Source organism: Lissotriton vulgaris, chromosome 2_1, assembly GCF_964263255.1.
Source record: "Lissotriton vulgaris chromosome 2_1, aLisVul1.2, whole genome shotgun sequence".
NCBI classification, from domain to species: domain Eukaryota; kingdom Metazoa; phylum Chordata; class Amphibia; order Caudata; family Salamandridae; genus Lissotriton; species Lissotriton vulgaris.
In genome coordinates, this window is record NC_141687.1 from 1383748962 (window position 1) to 1383771761 (window position 22800).

Genomic DNA, 22800 nt, shown 5'->3' on the forward strand with positions numbered 1-22800 from the left:
ACATTTACGTGAGAGGTACCAAACATGGGTCTATGTCCTCCATCGTAACCACCCTTGAAGTGGAATTAAGAGAAAAAAACGAGGGTGCCAAAATTATTGTTGCGGGTGATTTTAACTGTACCTGTGAGCCACTTTCCTCTGATGATATCTTGGACCTCTGTGAGGACGACACCAGAAGGGGCATTCCGCTCCTAAATATTCCCCCGATTAAAAGATGGTTGCATAGTGCGATCCAACTAACTGCTCTGACAGTGGAGTTTGGCTTAAGAGCTGCGAACGGCCGAACACCATCTGACCCTATGGGTGCCGCCACATATAATAGAGCCAATCATACTTCCAGGATTGATTACATTTTGACAGATGTCATGCTATGGGGACTAGTTAAGGACATGGTAGTCCTATCTACTGTGGAAAGCGATCACAATCCGCTCTCTCTCTCTTTATCAAATCCCTGGCCTAACAAATCAATTGAGAAACCTCCCAACCATGCCCACAAAATTTCTGTATCCACTTGTGGGAAACGTCTAAAATGGAACCAAATCTCCACTGATGAGGCCAAACTCAAAAATATAAGAGAACTACTTGTGACCTCACAATCGGAACTAGATACCACCAACTCAGTCTTGGCAATAGATGGGGTGACAGCAATCTTTGAAGACACTCTTAGGTCCATATGTGAAATATTCTTGAAAAAGGGGTGTGTGAAAAGAAACATGGCATCCCGGCTGCCTATGGGTAAGCATGATTGGTACACTCCTGCATGCCGACATGCCAAATCCCTCCTAATTGAAAGTGTCAAAGGCAAAATACAATCCCAGATACAAGAAGCGAGGAAAAGGTACAGACGCACACTGTCAATAGCTAAAAAGGAGTGGGATGAGGACTTCTGGTGCACTTTGAAAGAGGCTAGTGCAAGGAAAGATTCAAGGTGTTTCTGGGATACCATTAGAACAAGAAACAGACCAGATAGTGACCTTATAACATGCAACATTACTAGCCAAGAGTGGGTTAACCACTTCTCCAAGCTATACACTCGCCAATCTAATCATAATACCCTAGATTCATCCAAGAAAGATCAGGCACGGGAAGTGGTTCCAACTATGATTCAAAAGGACTGGGAAGCAGACCCAATAGACCTAGACTTCTCTATGAAAGAGGTTGAATATGCCATTAGTACCATCATGCCCCAAAAGGCACCGGGCCTGTTGGCATCCCTGGGGATTTGTTGCGTTCTGACATCACGGCATGGGGGAAATTTATCCACAGTCTACTGATTGCTATCTGTAGGGGCGCCCCAGACCCTACATCCTGAAAAGGGGCGGAGGTCGTCCCAATTTTTAAAAAAGGCGCTAGGGATGACCCGTCCAATTACAGGCCTATTAGTCTGCTAGATATAAGCCAAAAGGTAGTCGGTAAGGTATTATAGACCAGAATACTGGATTGGATCAATGAAAACAATGTCCTCTCCGACTTCCAGGCAGGGTTTAGAACAGGCACTGGCACAATAGAACAAGCCTTTAGACTGATGCTAGTGTACTGGAAGGTGGTGGTCATAGGCAAAGGCAGTCTTTATCTCGCATTTATCGATTTAAAGACTGCCCTTGACCTTGTACCTAGGGAGACCCTCCGGAGAGTCCTTAGTGATATGGGGATACCAAATTATATTTTATCACTACTTGTAAAGCTCCATGACAACAGCTTTGCCCAGATTAGATGGGGTTCAGGGGGAGAAAAAACTACCAGCATTCAAGTAGAGAGAGGAGTTCGCCAGGGATGTGTTCTGGCTCCCACTCTTTTCTCTTTGTACATCAACGGAGTGGTTGAGCACCTGCTTAAAGACCCTGCAGATGAACCATCCGTGGCGGAGGTGCGTATCCCTACTCTTCTCTTTGCTGATGATACGCTCCTCCTGTCTAAATCCCCAATGGGTCTCCAAAAACTCCTCAACAACTTCCAGACCTTTTGTGTGGAGCGGGGCCTGGTAATCAATACCGACAAAACAAAATACCTTGTAATGAATCCCCCAAAAAACCTGTACGCCCTCCTAAGCTGAATGGCGTACCTCTGGGGAGGGTAGATGTATTTGATTACTTAGGAATCCGCCTGTCACACAACATGCAGTGGGCCCCTCACATAGACAAAATGTTATTAGCCCACAAGAGGGTAACTGGGGCCCTTCTGAAGGAACAACGCTCTTGTGCCATAAGACACAGTTAGACAGGAGTTAGCTCTGCTCTGTATGGGGCAGAACTATAGGGTTCATGCAGAATCAACGAACTGGCAAGCTCTGAAAGGAAGTTCTGTAGGGCAATCATGTCACTCCCACAAGGCACTCCCACAACTCCACTAATACTTGACCTAGGTTGTCGACCTATTGAAGATCTAGCAAGGTTCAGACCTCTACTCCTATGGGCCCGGTTGTGGCGAGTCCCGGATCTCGCGACCTATGCGAAAGGGCTTTCTGAAATAATGTCTCTGCCAGGATGGCACAAAATCAAATGGCTAAAAGACATGAAATCCCTTTTGTGCGACCTGGGCATAAGGAAAGCCTGGACTAACAAATCATCTCCGCCAAAGGTAGTACTTAAGAACTTGTATTGGAGTTGGATTCTGAATAAAAGGAGCACACATCACACATTGGGCAGATTGACAGAGGACTTTCTGAGTTTTAAGGACTTACCAATTCGGGAACTCTATTTAGACATTATTGAGAAACCATTTGATAGGTCCTTATACTTTAAATTTAGAACTGGAACATTACCTCTGCATTCCTTTACATGCCGGTGGAAACAGCCAACTCTGACCACAGATCTCTGCCCTGTGTGCCCACACAAACAGGAGTCAGTGGGACACTTTATGTTTGAGTGTCAAGAATACACCAAACCAAGAAGGAAATGGCTTAAGAATTTGTGTTGTATGTTGGGGACTAGGTAACATGTTGAGGCACTCTGTATTTTAATGTCAGACTCACGTTCACTCTATGTTTGGCCTTTATCAAAATTTCTATCGTGGGCCTGGGGCATTAGGAGCAAAATGCTAAAAGAAAAAGTTTAATCTTCTTTTTAAACCTAAACTTTTATGAAATGCTTCTTTTAATGGAAAAGCAAGGTTTTTAAATCCTAATGTAATTAACTTGTTGTACTTTCTTCCAATGAACTTGTGTATATTTTTTATTATGTAGCTTTTATGATCATTTTTATCGAAATAAAGCCTTTTTGACTTGACTTGACTATTCACATGAGTGAGGCACTTACATGTGGGTTTAATATAATGCCACAAATGTATTTAAACTCATTTTTTGTGTGCCAAATGCGAAATTTCACGACTACAAAAAGAAGTTTGGAGGAGTTTGGGTAATCATTTGGGGTGGATGACTGGCCACCTCAAGGAATTATCACAACTCTTGGGTGCCTTTGGTCTCTTGCTGCCGCCATGGACCTTCCTGATTTGATAGCCTGTCAGCCCACTTTCCCACTTCTCGTGGCCCCCACTCCGCGGGGGCCGCTCGTCGGCTTTGGAACTCTCTTTCTTTCTGCCATCTGCCCGGGACCCTGAGGATTAGTTTGGACCTACCTGCCCCACACACTGAGGTGGGACTGCGAGGACCAGCCTGCTCAGCGGCGCTGATCGGCCGCAGCTGGTCCTCTTCCCGCCCCCTCCTGTGTCTCCTCCCTCAAAAGGAGCAACTGCAACGCGCACACAGGACGCGCGCGGGACCAAGCACGGGGCTAAGCCCGGGCCAAGGGCGGGCCCGTTGTAGCCTGTTAGAGACCGTGTAAGGCCGGGCTGGGCCACCCCTCTAACACCTGAACAGAGACTGGACCCACATGTAGGTGCACGTTTAATATTATTATTACACGTCTTTGTTTGTAACCAGGAACATTCTGAACAGACGTTTGTTGGTTAACTATTTACATCTGATAATCATGTGCACAAGAGGGTCTGGAAGTAAAACGGCAGCGGGGGGGCCACCACAAACAGGTACACTAGATAATTTCCTTTTAAGGGCTAATTCCTTCATAGACCAAGAAATATCATCGATGGAACGGAGAGTATCTCAAGATCTCGCCCTTGCAAAAAGATCCTCTATGGGTCGATTTGCCACAGCCAAAACCCCTGAAAAATCTAAGACTTGGGCCCCCCTAGAAATCCCTCTAATAACCAACACGGACATACATGCCCATAGACAGAGCCTACCCGCTATGGTAGATTTATCAGTATCCCACCTCTCATTAGACCCACAATTAAGTGTAGACCTGGAAAAAATCCCCGGATTTAGCTGTTACCACCTCATCCATTAATATGAGCAACACCCAGCAGAAGGCCAGGAGGGAGGGAGCCATCCCCAAATAGCCTAATTCAAAAAACGAAAGGGAGAGGGGTAAACAACAACTGAAAAAGGCCCCTGGGGCTCCTATCCAAAACCCAATTATAGCTCCTGATCTCCCTAGCAATGCCCCCACTAATGAGGCAACCTTTAGTGTGATCACAGAAACCCGAACACTTTAGACAGGATCAGTGTTAGGGATGATGAGGTAAACATTTCACTCCTACCTAGGATTGCTGAACTTTTCAAACTTTACCTCACCCCTATTGAGACAAGATTAGCCCTTATCGAAAAACAGATAGCTGACCTGTGTGATGCCCCAAAAAAAAGGTAATTCAAGGGGGACTCACAAAATAGGGGGAACTAACCTAAATACAAACCCAGACAAACCCACTGCTCCTGTCACTAACAAATCATCAGTAATTGTGACTAATCCAAAACCCAAGTCTGACTTGCCCTCCGTGAAGTTAATTGCACCTAAAACTAAAACCTGTGTTACCCCTCCAAGAGAGGGGCTTATTCCACCCAGGGATAATATGATGCAGCCAAGCAAGAACAATAATGACGGAGGGCCACATAGGACACGACCGGCGAACTTGCCTCCTGAGGCAAGCCCCTATGTGGTGGTCATGACGGGGGTCCCAGAATTGGGTGAGGCTAACGAGGAAACCAATTGGTCCTTAAAAAACAAAGTCCAACATTGGCTCAACATAAACCGTCCCCTACCATCCTATCTAACTAGTAAGATCCTGACAGTGCGTAGGGTAACATGGGTGGGTCATGAAAGGAAAATGGTACAGGGCGATTGCATACTGGTTAACTTTGCGGACCCTCACATGGTTGATTATATATGTACCTGGAATACACAGGACAGACATGAGGGGATCGCAACACGGCGTCTTTCCTTTTTTTACGCCCCTATGAGTGGACCAATACGTGACTGGAATAATGACAGTAACTGGCACACTGTAGGGCGTCCCGTTAGGAATGGAAACTGGGGCACCTGGGGGGCACAGGGTCTCATAAAAACAAGCATACTGGTATAATTGGGGAGGCTTGCAGACTGCTAACAGATATAGTTGCCTAGAGATGGTGGACTGACAGTCAAATTCTAGTAACTTACCAGCGGGTGGGAGGATGGACCCTGAAGCCCTAAGGGGGGGTTTAGACGGGCATTGTGAGACTATCACATCCAGGTCAAGCAAGAAACATCCCCCCCATACTGACAAGAGGAGTCTTATCCTGTGTAACCAGAACTATCTGCAGCCTATGCCGGATCTGGCGGATTCAGCAGCAAATGGGCCAATTAACTGCCTTAATGCAGATCTTTGTGATAGGGGTTCCATCTCCATTGTTTCTTGGAACTTGGCGGGTCTGGCTAACAAACTTGACTCGCCAGATTGGGGGGCATTTATAGATTCTCAGGACGTTTGCCTCTTTCAAGAGACATGGGCAAGAGAGAACCACCGGCGTGCAGGGTTCGATACATTCTCAATTTGGGCGAATTGGAAGGGGAAGGGACGCCCGTCTGGTGGACTACTCATTTAGGTGGCTTCCCATCTGGGCTGTAAAGCGAGGGCTCTACCAACCAACTCCCTAGATATCCAGTGTGTACTCCTGGAATGGTCTAATGTAGCAAAATTGGCACTGATAAATGTCTACTCAAGACCAGTGGGCATAGCAAAAGTTTCTAGTACTATTGAGGAACTAGTGCTGTACTTGAGCACTTTCCCCCAGGCCATCTCGTATGTGGTTGGGGGAGATCTCAATTGTCAATTCGAACCCCTGCCATTATTCCTAGAAGGCACGATCAATGAGGAAGATGAACAATGGGGAATTCCGAAACTGGCCGGCCCACCAGTGAAGTACTGGTCACAACTAGCAACGCAAATTACCTGCATGACATTAGCAAATTTCTTAAGGGCCTGCAATGGTCGGGAAAGTGGTGATATACCACCCAAACCGACTTTTAATAAACCGGGGTGTAACTCTCGATTGGACTACATATTTTTGGAAATGTCCGAATGGGCAAGAATTGTAGACTTAAATGAAATCCCTCGAGCTGACAGCGATCATAATGCGCTGATTTTAAAAATTTCGGTCCCGGGTGTCACTTTTAACATGCAGGGTGGCGATGATTGTATGGACCCGAGAATGATCTTAACCACTAATCGGCGGAGAGTCCGCTGGCCCAAAATTGTAAGAAATCCCAAGGGCATCCAGAAGCTGTATGCAAGGGCTGCCCTAGTCCTGCAAAAAGTTGACAATCTCAAACACCATCCTATCTCGTCTGAGGAGACCTATAGAGAACTCTGTGTACTTCACCTACAGTTGTGTAGCACCTTAGCTGATGTGCTGAACCCTGAGCAGAGGCAAAATAAAGGAAAAGGCAGGGGGACACGTGCACAATGGTACAATGCCGCCAGTAGAAAGGCTAAGGCTGATCTACTAGCGGCTATGTAGCAACAGGACAATATCTCTTTGGTCAGAACTAAGAGGAAGGAGTACAAACATCTCATTTCTAATGCCAAGATCGAATGGGACAATGGCAACTGGGCAGATATGACCGCTGCTCTTAAGCTCCGAGACGCCAGGAAATTCTGGCAGATTGTCAAAAATGGCTTGGCCGATCCCATTCCGGCAGTAGAGGCCAATATCGCACCCAGTGTTTGGGAGGATCATTTTAGATCCCAGTACACTGAGGCTAATATAGACTTCTCTGGGGTCCAAGATGATTTGATGGCAGGCCCGACCCCTACGCCATTTTTGGATATGGATAAATTTACTTTGGCAGAAGTAGGGGCAGCTATTGCTAGACTTGCCTCAGAAAAAGCCCCAGAGTTGGACAAACTTCCTGGTGACTTATTTAAAAATGAACTCATGATTTGGGCCCCATATCTACAGGTCCTATTTAATGCAATTCTGGAAGGGATGCCGGTGCCTACTACTTGACTGGGGGCAGAGATTGTTCCCATCTTCAAGAAGGGTTCTTCTCTGCTTCCAGCCAACTATAGGCCCATTAGTTTAATAGACGTCCCCCAAAAGATTTTTGCCAGGCTGATCCTGGACTGCCTATTAGAATGGATGCTAAACCACTCAGTCCTGAGCCCATACCAAGCGGGCTTTAGGAATAAAGTGTCCACTATAGACCAAGTCTTCCGACTTGCTATTATATTTTGGAAAACGGTACAGTTGGAGGGTGGCAGCCTCTACACTACATTTGTTGACCTACGAGCGGCCTTAGATCTGGTACCCCATAGGAAACTTTGGTCTGTGCTCTCTGGTCTGGGGGTGCCACAACATCTCCTAAATATGATTATCAGGTTACATATTGATTACTACGCCCAGGTCAGATGCGGCAGGGAGGGAACATTGTCCAATAAATTCCCCGTTCACAGGGGGGTTAGGCAGGGCTGTGTGCTTGCACCGACCCTGTTCTGCCTCTATGTCAACGGGGTAATTGCGCATCTGAATGGGGTCGAGAATAGTGACGCCCCCAAACTTGGTGTCAGCAGGGTGCCCGCGATCATGTTCGCGGATGATACCCTGCAGCTCTCCAAGTCTCCAATGGGGATCCAGCGAGTCCTCAATGGTTTCGAGGCATTTTGTAAAGATCATGGCCTCGAAATCAATGCCCTGAAGACTAAATATATGGTCTTCAACCCTCCATCTAGAACTCGCCCCAACCCGTACATTGGACCCAATATGTTAGAAAGGGTTCGAACCTTTGAGTATCTAGGAATCACCCTAACTGAAAAAATGACGTGGGCGCACCAACGGGAGAAATCACAATTAAAGCTGGCCCAAATAGCTGGCGGAATTATCAAATTGGTCTCTAAAAACAAATCTTTTTCTAAGCCGGTGGGTCCCCCTTTAGAGATTTACAGAGCACAAGCCAGGGGAGCGGTTATGTACGGAAGTGAACTTTGGGGCTACATGTGCATCCGCGATCTGGTAGTAACTGAGAACAAATTTATCAGACAGCTTCTATCACATCCCCCTAGTACTCCACTGCTGCCAATTAGACTTGACCTGGCCCTGAGCCCCCTTGATGAAGATATGGGCTTACGACCCTTATTATTCTGGCGCAGGATTTGGTCTGTACCAGAGCTAGCTAATTACAGGCTAGAATTGCAGGAAATTCTCACCCTCCCAAATATCGGAAAAATTCCCTGGCTAAATTACATCAAGGAAGAACTAGGGAAATTGGAGCTATCCACCTTATGGTCTGACCCACTTTCATCATGTCCCAGGGTCACACGGAGGCAGCTCATTACTCAGTACCAGGAAAGCAAACTTGCTATTCATCTACAAGGAAGAGGCACAGGTACCCTAACGTCATCATTTTTAATAACTAAGGACAGCTACAGATTTGAAACTGTTTTAGACGTCATATCCCCAACATTAATTAGGAAACTGTATCTCCAATGGAGGTATGGTAGTTTGCCATTACGGGCCTACACCAGTAAACGGGCCGCATCTTCCCCGTCTCATTGCCCAGGGTGTAAATATGAACAGGAAACTGATTTGCACATATTGTTTTTTTGCAATGCCTATGCGCAGGCGCGGAGGAAATGGATTGTCCCAGTATGTAAAAATCTGGGTTTCTCTAACTGTCTGCAAGCATATAGGGTTCTTAAGACTGACCTATCAGGGCATATAGTCTTTGCCCTAGCTAAATATCTGGGGATAGTCTGGCATAAGAGGAGATATCTTCTAGATGGGGATCTATGATAAATTGTTAAAATGATACACTGTGATGTAGATATTTTTAGTATCCTGAATGGCTGGTCCTTATATCTGTATACTGATCTTATATGTTTTAATGGTTGTATATATCTTAATATCTACTGTTTTTAGATTTAATGTCATTTGTACCTTTTATGGTACATGTTGCCGAAATAAAGATTATGATGATGACAACTCTTGTCAGAGTGAACCCTTAATGTTGCTAAATTAACCTGATCCCAAGCCCCTGTTAGATACGGCACAGCACAAACAGGCTTAATGTGTAAAGTATGATGCAGTACCAAAACAGTAATAAAACAAAAACACCAAGAAGTATAAGGCCCAAACTGAATCACAAAACTAGAGTAAAATGAATAAATAAATGGCACCAAAACAACACAACTCTAATATTGGGAATCAGAGGTATGAATTTTGAAATGTTTTAAATAGAAATATGACCAAGGAAAAGTAAAGCAAAAAAATAGTCAGTAGTTGTAGTAGATTGGGGGCAAAGTGCAAATTCAAGCTGAGCTCGAAGCCATTTTCAGATTGGTCCCGCTAAAAGTCTGGAAAGCAAACAGTTTGAAATAGCTTCTAAATCCCACTAGTCTGAAGGAAAAGTTTTCAAAACATTCCAAACTTTCTTCTGGACACTAAACAGCCACAGGAGGACACTTTTAAAGTCCCCATTACCTTAAACGAAGCAATTGGAGACTCACAGGGAGTCAGGTAGCGGCCAACAGAAGGGCCCAGACTGCGTTAAGTTGCCACAAGAAAACTCTTCTTGCAGCTTGTGTGTCCCTGTAGTCACACAGCAGGTAAGCCAAGTAACACTTGGAGTCCCCTTTTTAGTCTAGGGTACAAGAGGGCAGGTCAAGACTTTCAGTGCTCCTCTCAGGTCATAGACAGCAAGTCAAATCCTCTTCTGTTTTCTTCCTGGTCTGGAAATTGTTCTGTTCAAGTGCCTTAGGGTGTCACATTTATGCCTGGCACCATCTAGTCGGTGGGGTGGACTGCAAGGCACTCCATAAACAATGGGATACAAGTTCCCAGGGTCATCTCTACTCATTTTCTCAGCAGTCACTGTACACATAACAAAATCAGAGAGAGAAGTCTGGTAGGACAGTATCAGGGTCCTTCAGAAACCAGTCATGGACACACAAGTATTGTCCTGACATTCTGTTCTGTCCCTTTCAAGTGTGTTGAAGTGTTAAATGTGTCTTAACACCTCTTCAGGCAGGATTTGACACTGTGTTGTCAACAGAATCCCCAGAGCCCCCAACCTGCATAGTCTATTGAACTCATTGGAGTCATCACAGCCTGTTCAGCTCAGCCTATTATTTGATTCGAAGAGGAATTTCACAGCTCTTTCAGACATCTTCCTGGGTTGAACATAGGCTGGGAGTTGCTGGAGAGTTATTGCAAATTAGCCTCCAGGAACTTAAGGCACAGAAATGGTAACTTCTTCATATGCTAAATACAGAGCTGCTTTTCCCAAATATTTAGTTAAAAAACCATTTACACCACTAAATTGTATTTTAATAACTATAAAAAATAGTTATTTAGTTATTTCTTAGTAGATCCTGTGAGAAGCTGCCCTGATATGTGATGTCCACTATTCTAGTGGGCACCCTGTATCAGTCCAAACAACCCTTATGGTTATGGTTGTAAAGGCAACCTTATAGACCAGCCATCCTAGTCGTAGCATGGACAAAGCAGTCTTAGGCTAATACTTCAGAGAGCATGTGAAGCCAATTGTTTTACCAATAATAACCCCTTGAATATCAAATGAAAGGACACCACACAAGGTATATATCAAATATATATGTATTTATTACTAACACAACCCCTCTGCACTCTTTATGAGGTCAGAGTTCGAGATACAGCACAAGTGACTCAATAAGCATACCATAAGTTGCACAAATACAATTCTGCCCTAGGGGCCTCACGAACCATATACTAAGTAATTGGTATAAGAACCACTTCAGGAAAAGTGAATAGGCCTAGGTAATCGCTGGGGCTACACTGAGTAACCAAAGGTTATGAAGCAGGAGCCCCACAGGATGCATGTGCAGTGTCTAAACACACACGCGGGTTCTCATGGACTTTCAATGGGAACTTAAAGTTAACAAAGTAGTTGTTTTCGGACACTTCCGGGTAGACTATGGGAAAATCCAGTTAAAGTAGGACACTTGGATAGTTATTACCCATGGGAGCACTGGAGTACTCAAGTTACCTCACCCAGGGAAGCCCGGTGCATAGGTGTTCTTTCGTGTCGGGTTTTGTCGTTGAATCCTATGGAGAGCTGCCCAAAGATGCTGCAGGCGACCATGAGGAAGATGTTCGGTTGGATCCAAGGGTGGATCGGAGCAGGAAGAACCTGAAAGCAGAGGGGACAGAGTCTGGGTCACTAGTCAGTGACCAGGAAAGAACCAGGTGATATTGAGCTGCAAACAGGTGAAGAAGTGAAGCTTGTCTCTGCAGCCACGTGGACCAGGAGACATCGACGACAACCAGAAGCTGGATATGGACTGTTTCACAAAGGATCTCGCTGTTGGCGGTGTCGGCTTTCGGATTGAAGTCAACAAGCCTTGCCAAAGGCAACCCACGCAGGAAGGGAGGATCGGCTTCTGTTCCGACCAGCAAGGTCTGGGGAGCTTTCCCTTTACAGGAAAGCAGGAGCAAGCCCGGAGCAACCAGGCAAGTGGTGTTGATTTACAAGAATGTCTTCAGGAGGGCCACTAGCCAGTGGGCTAACAACCGCAAAGACGCGTCAAGGAGAAATGCAGGAACAGGCCCCACGCAGCACTCGTGGAGTGTGGAGGGCTGAGCTTCAGTGCACTTACGGCTCTGGGTTGGGACTTCTCAATCCCAATACACAACTTTGAGGATGCCTCAGAAGCTTCACAGTTAGCAAAAAGCAGGTACTGCAGGTAGTCCGTTCCCATGTCTCTCTTGTCTGCCACGGGTCTCAGCTTTGCACTGAATGTGGGTCGGGTCAGATAAGTCTGGAAGTCCAAAGGCTGCATCGCTAAGTCTTCGGGTTCCGGCGGGAGCATCGACAAAGGAAACTGGCAAGTCACTGATGGTGCCTGTTTGCACAGGGTGGTCACTCCTTGACCACAAGATAGATTCTTCAGTCTTCTAGTTGCAGTAGAATGTCGAAGGTTCAGAGTTTCGTTTCAGAATTTCTGTTCAGGATAATCCAATGTCTCTAGACACAGCTCCTAGCTTTATACGAATCTAAGGGGCTGGATTACCTGCTAGGTCCCTCCTATGGGTAGAACCGGGAAAGGGGGTGGTTACACCCCTTTCCCTTTGTCCAGTTTCATGCCAGAGCTGGGGCTGGGGCTGGAGTGCCCCAGCAACTGGTTTGAACCGGGCTATGCATGGAGCACCTTGTGTGCCCCAGGCAGTGTCTCATTTCATTCAACCCACCCTGCCCCAATACACTATAGCCTGTCTAGAGAGGTGCTAGCACATCCCAAGGCGGGAAACCTATTGTCCAGGCCTCCCCTGCTGGACTTTCGTCGAGCAGCAGGAGGTCAGACTCGTGTCTGTGGAAGCAGCATCCATTTTGTGATGCTTAGGCTCTGTTTAACTTTAACCAGGTAAAGCTACAACTACATGTCTTCTCCCTCTAGAAGGGTGGATTGCTACCCCCGCCACCAGGACTGGCGGGGGGGGGGGGTAGTATTCCAAAGCGTATGACACCTTACACAACATGTTTTGATAAAGCCAAACCAAAGTTAGCATTAAACTCAAGGATTATAATGCACTTAAGAGTATGTGGTGTGGCTATATAATAGAACAGCTATAAGGACATGGTTCGAAAAGCTTCAGACAGGCCCAGCTGATGCTAGAGCACCATCTCACAGAAAACCAAGGACTCTGCCTTCAGGATTGTCAAGGCCTGCCATAGGAGTGACTTATAGGTATATATGTGTCTATATGTAATGGTAGGTATAGGGATACTATACCTAAGCAAGGGGTGATTACACAACCTTGACCCAGCTGAGTGATCAGCCAGTTGTGTCAATGTAGATGGCTAGCCAGGGGTGGCATAATACATGCTGCAGCCCCTGGTAGGCTTTGGATGCACCTATGCCCTGGGTACCTATGGTACACTATACAGGGGCTCACAAAGGTGATCCAATATCCAATTGAAGATGTACCTAAAGTACATGGAGTCCATTTTACAGTGAGAGCAGATAGCCTAGGGCCTTGATTAGCAGGATCCCAGGCCAACTAAGTCAAAAACCAGCTAAACACTAGGCACAAAGTTGGGTAACCATATAGTCAGTTATCCACCTTCCTACAGATCCTATTGCTGGAATATAGCAATAGTATTTTATTCTGTAACCTGATTTTTTAGATAGTACAGCTAGACCTGCCATTGTAAAAATTACTTTTATGGCCTTGTCAATGTAAGCTAACATTATGAAAAATCGGGAAGCACTCCTTTTTGAAATTTCTTCAAGCTTGTCCATCATCTGTATGAAAATGCGTGCATCCTGGCAAAGTGCCTTGCCCCGGTGGCACTTAAAATTGTGACACTATACAACTATGAGGCATAGGTTTAGCCCCAAACCAGTGCACTGCAAGATTGCGCCAACATGGCTGTTAGGTTCGAATGTTAGTCCATCATTTAATCAATGTTTTCAAATGACTCCATTTTGTACTAATTTCTGTTCATTTACTTTAACAATATTCCACATATGGGGATCATGTGACTTTTTTCATGTTTCTCATGTAGAAACTGTGCCCATCCGAGCCTCTTGTTAATACACTACAGATGTCAAGGTTCGTTCCAAGCAGTATTTATTATGACCCAATGCATTTCGGGCGGGATACGCCCTTCGTCAGGGGACACTATAATGTAACAATAAAAACAGAAGTATTACTTGTCTGCATGTTTTTAACATTCTGGTGAAGTAAAATATAACATTTAATCAGATACTGAATGCATAAAATCCATTGTTGCTGTTGTACCGTTAAATGTATGCCAACAAACAAACAACCAGCTCTATTCAATTAATGTTAATTACTGATTCACAATATGCACCTCTCATTCTGTTTTATAACTTGCTTTGCGGACTAATACATCTAACATGTTATTAACCTCATGTTCTAAAGCCCTTATTAAAACCTGTAGTTCACAGAGCACTGTTACAAAACACGCTGTAAAGCTCCTTTCCCCCTTTACACCTCCTCGGGCTGATCCAATTACCCTTTTCCACCCCACTCTCCTAGATGCCTGTTCTCCCCCATCATGCACTCAAAAACCCACTCTGCTGTTCAAACGTGGCTGCGAAGTGCAACCTACACAGGCCCCTGCAGCATTAATGTCCAAATATGCTGTGCAAAGCCTCTGTGAAAGAAATGTTTCTAAAATGCCTCACACTTATGTAAAACATCCCTTAGCCCAACCGATGCTCTCATACCTGCTGCTGGAGTGAAAAACGTTCAGTTTTCTGGTCTCGAGTAAGGTGACTAACTCGTGGTTTTATTTTCTGCACTTTTATTTCCTGCTCATGTGACCTTCTATAGCCTCATTGGTGCTGCGTCACTACTCCTCCCACCTTGGTGCAGCTGAACAGTTCTATCTATATGCAAAAAGACTCAACTACCCACAATGCATCAATGCGTTTTTTAGTTTAGGGAGCTCTATACAACTATCCGTTAACTATCATTAAAAATTACTTTTAATAGTATTTTGTGCATAACAAAATGTTCTCAATATTAATGTCATTTTCTTAAAACACTGCTTATATGTCCCGAACCAGAGTGGTTACTCCGAAAATGTAGAACATTCATTTACGTTGTTATTTTTGTCTGATGCTCTTCTTCTTGTGGGTGCTGCCCCTGGGTAGGGCAAATCCTGTGACTAACATTATGAAAAACCGGGAAGCACTCCTTTTTGTAATTTTTTCAAGCTTGTCCATCATCTGTATGAAAATGCGTGCATCCTGGCAAAGTGCCTTGCCCCGTGGCACTTAAAATTGTGACACTATACAACTATGAGGCATAGGTTTAGCCCCAAACCAGTGCACTGCAAGATTGCGCCAACATGGCTGTTAGGTTCGAATGTTAGTCCATCATTTAATCAATGTTTTCAAATTACTCCATTTTGTACTAATTTCTGTTCATTTACTTCAACAATATTCCACATACGGGGATCATGTGATTTTTTTCATGTTTCTCATGTAGAAACTGTGCCCATCCGAGCCTCTTGTTAATACACGACAGATGTCAAGGTTCGTTCCAAGCAGTATTTATTATGACCCAATGCATTTCGGGCGGGATACGCCCTTCGTCAGGGGACACTATAATGTAACAATAAAAACAGAAGTATTACTTGTCTGCATGTTTTTAACATTCTGGTGAAGTAAAATATAACATTTAATCAGATACTGAATGCATAAAATCCATTGTTGCTGTTGTACCGTTAAATGTATGCCAACAAACAAACAACCAGCTCTATTCAATTAATGTTATTTACTGATTCACAATATGCACCTCTCATTCTGTTTTATAACTTGCTTTGCGGACTAATACATCTAACATGTTATTAACCTCATGTTCTAAAGCCCTTATTAAAACCTGTAGTTCACAGAGCACTGTTACAAAACACGCTGTAAAGCTCTTTCCCCCTTTACACCTCCTCGGGCTGATCCAATTACCCTTTTCCACCTCTCTCTCCTAGATGCCTGTTAACCCCCATCATGCACTCAAAAACCCACTCTGCTGTTCAAACGTGGCTGCGAAGTGCAACCTACACAGGCCCCTGCAGCATTAATGTCCAAATATGCCAAATATGTCAATGTAAGGACATGACAATGTTAATTTTCTACCTGTCCTACTTTAAAATGCAATGCACCCTGCATTGTGTGGTCCATGGCCTATTTGGGCTAAGTTATTAATATTTAAAAGGGATGTTTTTCCTGTCACTGTAGCAGTCAGGCTACAACAGGATAGGCCTGTATCCAGGTGTGCACTTCCACTGAAGAGGATGGCACAATAGGTGTTGCGATCCACAGCTGGCATTTAATGTCCAGGCCCTAAGTGCTCTTATAACACCATATACTAGGAATATACACACAAGTTAAATGCATCAAACAGGAATAATTCAATTTAATCATGTTCGAAGAGGAGAACAGGCACTTTACTCCTGGTCAACAAATAGAGAGAAGCAAAAACATGGAAAAGCTGGCGTGATCATGCAGAAAAAGGCAAATTTCTGACGTAGGTCCTTTTTGTATTACTAAATTAAAACCCTTTTGGCATTACAACTCACAATTTTTCCTGATAAGGGAAATTAGATGCTGAGACAAATTGATTTGCCCTGCACCACAGAATGTTATCAATTGATGGAAGCTAGGATTCCAAGATTTTCCACTTTGATGCTAGCCATATACTAAACAACATCTCTTGCATTTTATGTAGCTGCAACATTCAACTGGGTGCAATAAACTAACACATTATGGAATTCCAAGTGGTAACACCCCTCAGCATGGAAACTCAACTGGTGGCAGTCTTTGCTTGTGATCAAGTGAATAGGTTGACCTGGCCAAAATTGACTGTTAATTATGTCACTCACACAGTCATCATCAGAGACAAATGTTAATTTTCCATTCCATACCCAGTGGTGACTGGGGTATGGACCCGGGTTTGAATTTCCACATTTAGACTAGTCAAGTGGTGTTAAATATGTGCAGAGTTACGGATGGAAAATAGCTACTCTCCCCGAGACCCCAATAGTGTGCCAGGAAGGTATCATAGCTACAATAAACTATCGGAAGTCAGTTAGACACAAAAAATAAATATTCTCCCATTAAGATGCATATGCGTACTATAAATTGTGAATTAACACAGAATTAATAATGGTCTCAGGGTAAATCATTTATTGTTTCTAGACTTCTTTGGTTATTATTGCTAAAGGCAAATGCTTAAACCCACTTTTATTTCCGTCAAGGAAGGATTGACAGTCAGTCAATTCTAGGGTATGGCATTTCCTAATCCTTTCCTTTCAACAACGGCTTCTATTGTTTTAATGTTGAAATAAGACACAATTGCATACTTTTAAAAATAATAGGATTGACACCAGCTCTTTGGCGGCAGGTATGGATTGGGGGTGGGGAAGCGGGGGAGGGGGTGGGAGGGAGTGTAAAAAAGAACATTGCACTTACCTCCTTGCAGCGTCTCTCCTTGTCGTCCCTCCACTCCATCCGGAACAGGAAGCACTCAGGCTCCCCTAAGCCAATCAAAAAGCTGCAACGTAGTGCTGTGATTGGTCTGAGTGCCATGGTTTGTTGCTCATATGGGAACTGGGAGCCTAGGCATGTTCCCCATCCATTTGTAAAGCAGCCTAGATGGAAAACAGGCAAAGTGCGCATGACTGTTTGGCCGGCCCGAGACGGCCAGCCAACCATTCATGCACACTTAGAGAGTGCCCACCAATCCTCCCCCTGATCCTCTGTCAGCAGACAAGCCCCACCAACAAGGTTGCTGCAGCTGGAACAAATAAAATTAAAAGAACATTGTTATTATCATTTTAGTTTTCCTTTATTTACACTGCTGAAAAGCAGTGTCGCGATGCTCCTCCTCCTTAGCGGAGGAGCCACCATTGCACCATATTATCCCAGGTTGAAGTAGCGCCACTTTCAGGCTCTGTGCTGCGTGTTTTCAATTGCAACATGACAAATTATTTCAGACAAAGGCATCTACTTCCCACCAAACCACTTCTTCCTCCTAGTGGTATTTAAATCCCCATGAAAATCATCTAACTATATTTTGTAATGAAAAACAGTATGCTAGATTATGTCTTACTATATCCTAAATAGTATAATGTTCAACCAGAAACCCATTAGGTCATCATGGAACAATGCCAAAAGAAGTATGTAAAATATTGATCATGAAAACAATGTAATACTATCATTCAGGTTGCATACGTTGAGGAAAAAGGTATTTATTGTGTTTGGTACCAGTAACAGAAACAGAGGAGTAATGTTTAACTACGAACACAGAAAGTTTCATTCCATTATGGAGATCTAGAAAAATGACTTCAAAAGTGGATTACAAGCTATTGGGATAGAATCTTTGAATTCATTACCAAGGTGCTCTCCATTTCCCTACCACGTGAATTTTCAACCCTTGTGTTGGGCTTTACCAAGGCTGACATACTTAACAATAATGATAAGGCCTTGCTTGATCTACTTTTTTGAAAAAAGAGAGAGAGGGGCTCTTGATTACCCAAAGGGAAATAGAGCACCAGTATACTTTCAAGTAAACAAAGAGTTTTTCCCTATGGGAGATACAGAGTTCTCAGATCCAGATAGGATTCAGAGTTTTAGCATACACAATCTACAACATTCACTCCACTTTCAGTCTGTTGGCTTGAGAGACACTTACCAGAAAGAAAGAACAATGTGTAAGTAAAAAATATACAATTTATTACAATAAAAAACATATGAATTCTTATGCGTATGTAGTTAAAAACATATAATACGACAAATTAAAACCACCTAATGTGGAAATGGAGAAAAGAGTGGGAAAAGACGCTAGTATCTGTCTTAATCTAGTCACTTCGGGCCTTAGTTTGACAACAATGGGAGGAGTAATTTTTCCTTTCAACCAAAAACAGTTTGTTGGCAACTCCGAATGTGACACTTTTTAAATGCGTCAACGCGCTTCGGGAACCTTAGTTGATAGTGGTCCCCATCTTCAGGACAGTTTCTATCTGTTTTCTCCAATACACTGTGTGTCACCTAATAAATAGAACATAGCTTTAGTTTCTTATGTATGTCTACTCACAATAACTCATCATTTACAATTACTACCATTTCATTTCTGTGCCTTATATTACAATAAAACATAGTTTTTTACACACATGTTGCAATGTCTACCACATTTCTAGAGACAATTGTACCTTTTCACTTAGTTGCCCCTTGTTGTTCATATAGTCACTAATCAATGTTTACAAATCTATCCCTCCATATTGAGGCCCACTGTTCAATAAGTGTTCTGTCTAGCTAGTGGCAACCCAGCCGATCAATCATTCTGCCGCAACTTTCATACCACATATATATATCACACATTTGGTTACTGACCGATGCAACAGCATCTTGGTGGTTCCTGTGTATTCTTTGTTCTTGTTTCTGGGATCGTTTTCACAATACTACAGATTCCCATGTTCCTATCTTTTATAAAGGAGAACGCTACGTTAATAAGATCTATAGTTTTAGGCTTGATAGATCCAACCTATATAACGGTACTGACATGGTTACCTCGGTTTAAAATGAAGAGGGCCGATTTTAATTTTCGCTGATTTCTTTTCGGTTTTCTCTTCAGGTTTCTTTTGTTATGAAGCAACCTATCGGTATGAAAAATTCTTATTACCCTCTTATATTACATTCACTCTGTTGGCTGACACTCGAGATAGCTAGTATTTACCTCCGAGGTTCCTGTGTTCTGTGTACCACATTCAGACGGATATACGTTCTGACGATGGTTCTATAAAGATTACATATATAGTTTTAGAAATCTTATGTCTTATTCGAAATACACAACTAATGTTCTATGTTATTCCGGATGCTTACCTTTTTAAAATTTAGCGGTCTCTTTTAACTGGTTTCTTTGGCGCACCCGGGTAGTAAGAGCTCGTGGCTGTATAAAAAACATAAATATGTTTTTGTAATTCTGGCGGGAGACCTTAAATGGTTCATTATTGCTACTCTTATCGCTTTGTTAAAACTAATTATGACTCCCCTATGTTATTAGGAGTTAGTTTTGATCGCACATTTAAGTTAACGTCTTTTACGTTTAGCCGTGCAAGTACCCGTCTTACCTAATTTTGTTCGCCGGTGCCTATTCCCGGGTTGCTGCTGCGCCGTCTGTGAGATCACCACTTAGTTCTCAGGAAAGGACTCGTCTAGCGCGTAACGTCGCTTTTTAAACACGTTATTCTAACACGTGGTCCCAGGGACCATTGAGTGGTTATATGGTCCACGTGTTTACGTGTGCACGATTCCTAGTGCACGTAAATCCCTTTTTTTTATATTATCAAAGGTTAGGGGATGAAGGTTTTTTTGTTGTTATTCTTTGCGCAGGAATAACTTTATTATTCACTACGCTCTTTTCAACCGTTGAGTGGTTAACGTGTTTACGTGTGTACGATTCTTAGTGCTCGTGAATCCATGTTTTTTATGTATTGTCAAAAGTTAGGGGATGGAGGTCTTTTTTTGCTGGTATTCTAGGCGCAGGAATAACTTTATTGTTCACTACGCGCTTTTTATTCTTACAGCCTGATGTATAAAGGTTCTAAAGACACAAATGGGACTGCTACTATTTTATTATGGATAACAGTTTTATCTTTTTCTATTTAAACTGAGAGGATGTAAATTCACATGTGATGTTGTAATTATAACGGTGTTTAATCGCACATAATTTAGATATTTGTGATCGTAGTCTTATAGATGGTAAAGATCTAAAAATATCTCAATGGAGTTTCTTAATTTTTGTGTATCTGGGAGAAACACCAGTTATACCGTTGTCCTCTACATTATACTGATCAATTATAATAGTTGTTCACCCTCCTATTTATTGCAGCTCTATGTTACGATTTTCATCCAATCTTCCTTGGTGTTCAAACCACGATTCACAGTGTCTAAGGTAGAAATGTACCATTGTTCTCTGTTCGTTCTCTTTTGTTCAACATTACCTCCTCTTTTAGACATTTTAATTTTTTCTATTATAAACCACGAAAATTCAGTGTGTTTGTGTTTAAATTCAGCAAAGTGTTCAACCATAGGGGCATTTTCTATGCCTGTTTTTAGTGCAGATCTATGTTCTAATAGGCGTAATCTGATTTCTCTTCCTGTCTCTCCTACATATGCTAATTTACACGGGCACAGTATTATGTACACTAAATTACAGCTTCTGCAATTATTCAAAGTTTTAGAAGTCAAAGTATAATCATTGTAGGTTAATGATTTACTAACAATGCAGTTCTCACAAATTGAACAGTTGCTACATCTATGGTTACCCACTGCTTTGGTACCATTCATTGTCAGTTGATTGGTCTGGTTTCCCTCTCTATATGTATGCACTAAATTTTGACGAATGTTTTCATTACGTCTGAATGCGAAGATTGGTTTGGGGATTTTTTCCTGTTTTCCATCATTTAAAATGTCCCAACTTGAATGGATGACATTTTTTAATTTGTTGCTGATGTTGGAGAATTGACTGACAAATACCAGTTTAGAGTCACTCTCCAATTGTTTCTTGGGATTCGACTCAGAATGTATCATGCTTTCCCGATTGTAAAATCGTGCTCTTTTGCATGAATTCTTTATAAGTTTTTTAGGATATCCTCTTTCTTTTAACTTCTCACTCAGTTTTTCTGCATGTTTCTGAAAGTCTTCCATATTAGAGCAGTTCCTCCTAAGTCGGAGAAACTGTCCGAATGGTACATTGTCCCGTTGGGATCGGGGATGGTAACTATTATAATGTAATATTGTGTTTTTATCCGTGGGTTTTGTATACAACTCCACTTCTAAACTTCCTTCTCTGTTTTTTATGGTGATATCCAGAAAATTTACTGAGTTTCTGTCATAGACAGCTGAAAACCTTAGATTCCTATCTCCCAGGTTTAACCATTCTAGGAATTCATCCAGGGTGTCTGTTTCTCCTAACCAAATGAAAAAAATGTTGTCAATAAAGCAGCACCACAATAAAATGTTCTCAAAAAAAGGGGCCGCTTCATTGAACACATGCTTCTCTTCAAATTTGGCCACATATAGACATGCCAGGCTCGGCGCACAGGTCGCGCCCATGCTGGTACCTTTACACTGCAGGAACAGCTCTTCCTTGAATAAGAACATATTATTTTTAAGTACTAAAGCTATACACTGCATGATAAAGTCCTTATTTGCACCTTTAAGGTCTGCATTTTTCAGGATCTCATCAACAACCACTATGGTGTTATCTTGTGGAATATTGGTGTATAACGCCTCTATATCGAGGGTCACCATTATTTGATTGTTAGGGTTGTATGTCAGTCCTTCTACCATTGAAATCATATGTGCTGAATCCCGCACATATGATTTTTGTTTTAATACCAAGGGTTTTAGAAAGGTGTCAGCGTATTGGCTTAGTGGTTCAAGGCGTGAACCTATGCAGCTAACAATTGGTCTCATTGGCGGATTTCTTGTATCTTTATGTATTTTAGGGAGGCCATATATGGCTGGTATCCTAGCATCTTTATTGTATAAAAAATCGTGTTCTGCTTTACAGATCCAACCTTTCTCTAATGCATTCTTTACTTTCTCCCTGACATCCTTGTACAAGATTTCTAATTTAGTGAAGGAAACTTTTTGGTAGTGTTCTCTGACTTCTAGAAGGTCCAACATCTTCATGTTGTAGTCTTCCGTATTGAAAACTACCACTCCCCCGCCTTTATCGGCGGGTTTGATGGTGAGCTGTAAGTTATTTTTTAGTCCAATCATGGCCTTTCTCTGTTCTTTGGACATATTGTTTGTGTCAGTATAAGTGTGCTCCATAATTTTTCTAACTTTAGATTCGACTGTTTTTTCAAACGTCTCCACGTTTTTGCCCACCTGGGAAATAGTTGGAGTGAAGGTGGATTTTTGTTTAAGACCTGAGATATTAGTAGCTGGATTGTAATCTCTCTCTGCAAAAAACTCTTTTAACCTGATTTTTCGAAAAAATGCTTTTAGATCTTTTTC

The 22800-nt window shown here is 42.9% G+C and overlaps 1 protein-coding gene across 1 annotated transcript in view; it reads left to right on the plus strand.

Annotated features, from left to right (window-relative positions):
* LOC147732612 (contactin-associated protein-like 5) overlaps nucleotides 1–22800 on the plus strand; it is a 1641055-nt gene that overhangs the window by 47398 nt on the left and 1570857 nt on the right. The gene's annotated exons all lie outside the window — the stretch shown is intronic.